We start from the raw sequence: 4881 nt of genomic DNA on the forward strand, positions 1-4881 counted from the left end.
TGGGATTTTTGTCTTTTTTTCTTTTTCTGGACTCTCCCTTCCCCAGCGCTCAGTCTTGTGCAATCGGTGTCCCTTTGTAGAAACGTCTGTGAAAAATGCAGAGATTTCCTGAGAGCGATGCAGTGGAAATTCCTGAGATTTCTGGTGCAGACAGACACGTATGGAGCTGGGGCTGGGGAGGAGGAGGCAGCAGTTTAGGAGATGCCTTTTCTGCAGAAACAAATCCTTTCTACTCATCCTCTTTAGTCTGCACCTGCAAAAGGGTTATTCAACTCATGTTAAACCAGAACTGTGGGTAGACTCAAGCATTTGCTGCTGTGCTGAGTTTTCGTAGCTACTTTTGTGCCTCTGGCAGGCTGGGAGTTTGCAAATGGGTCTTGGACCTCTCCCTGCCGTGCACGGCACGGTCAACTCAAGCCAGCCCTGGCCGTGCACGCTGCTCCTTGCTGTGCAGAAGATGCTGTCCCCAGCTTCCAATCATCCAGGTGATTGCCATGTGTAGCTGAAAAATGCCAAGGGAACAAAGGCATGATGAAATCTCATTGGGAGTTAGTGGATTTTGGCAGTGTATGGCGGCCACCCCTTGTGCCAGCTCCTCTCATGCTGCTGCTGAGGCTGGAAAACTCATAACATGCAGCCTCTCGCATGCCTGGAGGAGCCCTGTGGGATGCACAGCTGTGGGGCATGCAGCACCCCAGAGTAGCAAGGGAGGCTGTGTGAAACGAGTCAGGATGAGGCCCCGACTGAGGAGCTGCCCCTGCATAGGGAAACCCATCTGGGAAAAGGTTTGAGCCCATGCCTGCAAGGAGGGGAGCCGGGGACACGGGCACCCGGGGATCAGCATGGCAGTGGTTTGGTAAATCCTCGAGGACCCATGGAAGAGAGCTGAGCTTACCACTTACAGGGACAGGCTGTCAAAGAAAATTTGCAAGAGGGGAATATTCTCCTCCCCATCTTTACGTGACCACCAGCATTAGACGGCCCCGCGATGGAACACAGCTGTAGGGATGATGCACAGGGCTGACCAGAGTACAGCCTGCTCTTTTGCAATGAGTTTGGCTCTGGACTACAAACAAAAGTGCCTTTTTATTCCCAAAAATAAAATTAAACAAAGAAAGAAAAAAAGAGGGCAGCATTCCAGCAGCTGCCTGTTGCAGCAGCAGCAGAAGAGGGGTAGAAACAAGGTGCCGTTTTCAGTGCACGGCTTCCTAATTCAGCAATGCCTAAATGTCTGTGGCCAAAACTGAGGTCTCAAACTGGGGGCTTCAGATGGAGGGGGGTCAAATGGACTAGGGACGCCTTAGAGGAATTTAAAAAGTTATTGAATGGCACATAACTGGGGGAAAAAACACCCTCTGGAGTGTTAAATGGAGATGTGCAGGTGATGGTTACTGGTTCCCGAAGCCATGGGGTGCTGCAAGCCCAATGTAGTAAGGGTCACCATCCGTTTCCTTATGCTCACACCCCTTCCCAAGGCAGCTGGGGCTGGCCCATGTTGGAGGGAGAAAAATGGGGCAGATAAAGCTTTCGTCAGATTGGGGAAGAAGTACTAAAAATGGGACGTAACCCTCAAGTCAAGCTTTTCAATCTGGGGTTAACCTCATCCCTGAATCCGCGCAGGCATGACGCCTGGCTTCCTCGCTCGCCCCCAACTTTCAGGATTAAGCTGGCTTCGATACCAAACGCTTCAGAGCTCGTTAAGTTCTTCCAAACAGGAGATATTTTTCTAGCACTAACAAGGCTTTTGTATTTGTCTGTTAAACCCAGCTAATCCGCCCTGTCCTGCTGGGAAGTGGGCGAAAAGGGGCTCTTTGGGCTGCGTTGTGAGGATGCTCTGACTTGGCCTATTTCAAGAAATAGCCTCCCTTGGGAGGAGAATTATAAATTTCCTTGCTAGGAGAATAACGGGCAATATGCAGATACCTAAAGCAGCTACTTACGAGCTCCGAGGTTCCCACACTGCACTTTGTGTTATACCACTGTAACTGTCCTCAGAGACCTTGTGGGCTTGTCCACTGAAGTTTTTCAGGGTAAAACATTTGCATTTTTAGGTTTCCCATTGGACGGCTTGCTGCTTTTAGTCCCAGATTGACACCTACAACCTGCTCTGCATCGGCAGGCTTTTAGGTGTGAAGACTAAGTGCAGCTTCCAGGCTGCTCCTGGAGGTGCTCCTCTGCCTTTCTCCCATGGCTGCTTCCATCCTGGGGGAGAAATAGCATTAAATAAAATAGCTAAGCTCAGTAAGGAGCCAGTCTGGGACCACCTGCATCCATTGCTGGGGTGGCACTGGGGGCGATGCAGAGCTTTTTGCCAATGGTCTGCATCCCAAGGAAGAGGGATGGGGGGGACAGAGCAAGAAAGCGCAGAGAAAATGAAGGAGTCTTAAAACGCAACCAGGGTTGGTGGGGATTTTGAGTAATTATTTTGGAAACGGCTTCAGGATCTGGCAACTTTTTGCTGTGTGTCAAACTGTCAGCCGGCCTGTCCAAAATCCACCCCTGCATAACTCTGAGTGCCGCCAGCCCAGGAGTCCAGGGAGCTGGCCATTTCACCCGGCCAGCCGTGTGGGGCCACCAGCACCCAGGGCAGGAGCGAGGGGTCAAGCTCACTGGCTTTTCCAAAATCATTTCTCATTTCTAGCGGACTTAAAAAAGTGAACTGGGGCAAAATGTAATGCGATGAGACCAGCAGAGCTGTGGGTTAATGGGAAATGTCAGGCTCACTGTATTTAATCCTCCTGCTGCAAAACACCTCTTTTAAACCATTGATCATCTTTTACTTACTTAGAAAACTGTTCTTGCCACAAAAATTGCCAGATTTCCGGGGAAAAAAGTGTGAGCAGTGAGTGAACGTATTCAACTTTCCTTTCCAAATGGCACTTGTTTAAGCTTTTATTTGCTAGACAGTAAGCGGTAATGCTGTCATCTGAGATTTACATGCGCTGCCATTAAACCATCAGTAAATACAAGGATGCTTTAAGGGCTGGAGTAGGGAAGCAGCAGCAAGATGGGCAGGGGAGGCTGAAACACGTACGCCATAGAAGAGCAGCCACAGAGGTCCCTTTATTTCCAAAGCAGGCTGTGTCATGCCCTCTGCAATATTCCAGTCAATCTAATGCAATACTAATTTTTTTTCATTAACCTCCAATGCAGCCTCCCCATCTGTAGAATTAATCACTGCTGGAAAGCTAGATGAGTGCTTTAGAAATAACAAACTACTGCCTTCGTCCCTAGCAACTTTTTTTCAGGCCTTTCAGTTCCATTTCAGTTCATTGACCATGCTCACGATCTTGCAGATTCCATTTATAAGTGATATATATTAATTGCATGCATGCTTAAATAATGTCTATCTTTTTTCAAGAGTGATAGCTTAACTGGCATTTGCCCACTAGACTATCCTAAAATTGAGACACTTGCATCTCAGATGAGATTCCCAGCAGCACACTGGGGTGCTTTCACCCCATGTTTGGAAGCCTCTTTTTATGAGTTCGAGAGCTGGATGTTATTCCCAGGGTATTTCCCTGCCTGTCTAGGCGCTGAGCTAGGAGAGCGCATGCTTCAGGCTCTCAGTTTGGAAGTCCCCATTGCTTGCACTGGGCTGTGAAACCACGCGGTGTGGTCCCCCCTCGGCACAGCCTTCCCAAAAGCTTTTCATCACAGGTGGCCAAAAGTCACCCTTTCCCCGGGAACACAAGGCAGAGCCTGTCTCTCTCCCACGTCTCTCTCCCACTCGTCTTGCTCCCTGGGTGGGAAAAATCCCAAAAGATGGGTGCCTCGACCTCCTGCCCTCATTCCCCCTGCACTTGTACTTCCCCAGCCCCACTTTCCTGGAGACCACAGCCATGCCTATGTGCAACTCTTCAATCATCTGCCCAGGTTATATCTTTATAATAACAGATTTTAATAGAGTAATATGGTGAGGTCATCGCAGCCGGCTGCGCTTTTATTTCAGCGTGGTCGCTATAGCAGCGAAGGTTGAAACAAAACATATAGTTCACCAAAGCAAAGTTTCCTGGCTGATGGTGTTCATTTTTCTTTATGAGCTGACTTTGGAAGACAGCGGAGCGGCAGCTAATGGAAACTCGAACGTCCTTCTCTCTCCCCTGTCTGCTCCTCCGTCTCCGCAGCAATCGAGATAAAGGTTAGACATCTGGTTCTGATCTGCTCTGTTTAACCAAAGAAAAGACCCGCTCCTGCTGTCTCGTAAATCATCCCACAGCTGGAGCGCAGTCCCAGCTATTTGCTGGGGCTGTTTACCCCGCCACATCCCATTTAGCCGTGGGTTTTGCTTTTGGAAAGGCTGCGCTTCCAGCAAGCTGCTTGCTGCCATTTTGTGAGCGGTCCCCGGCTGCTGGGCTGGGGCTCTGGGCGGGTAGCAAGGGCTGAGAAATTGTCATGGGTTTAAAATTATCTCAGGATTTAAAGCCATCTGGGATGCCAGTCTCAGCATGCTAGCAGCAGTCAGCTCAGCTTGTGGGAACAGCGCTTGCTTGTGGCAAGCTCCCTGTGAGATGCTGCTCCCCGGGAGTGAGCACCCTGGGAGCTCACCCAAAGAGCTTAGGGGGATGCAGGAGCTGTAAGCAAATGAACACCCACAAAACCTTGCAGATTTAACATAGCATCTTCTGAATCCACTTATCTCAGCTTATCATCTCCTTGTTACTCAGAGGTTTAATGACTTCAGGGTTGGGAGATGTATTTTTTTCCATCTCACAAGCAGGAGGCTGAAGCAAGAAGGAACGAAGGGTAGGGCGATGGCCACACAGAAAACCCATGGCCGAGGAAATGCCCAGGCTTATGTCTTAATTATCTGAATATCCTTTCTCCAGGCTCAGAAGCTTCAAGTTTATCTGCATTTATGCTGAAGCACTTGGATGCCAT

Source organism: Pygoscelis adeliae, unplaced genomic scaffold (genome assembly GCF_000699105.1).
Source record: "Pygoscelis adeliae isolate BGI_AS28 unplaced genomic scaffold, ASM69910v1 Scaffold7, whole genome shotgun sequence".
Taxonomy (NCBI): domain Eukaryota; kingdom Metazoa; phylum Chordata; class Aves; order Sphenisciformes; family Spheniscidae; genus Pygoscelis; species Pygoscelis adeliae.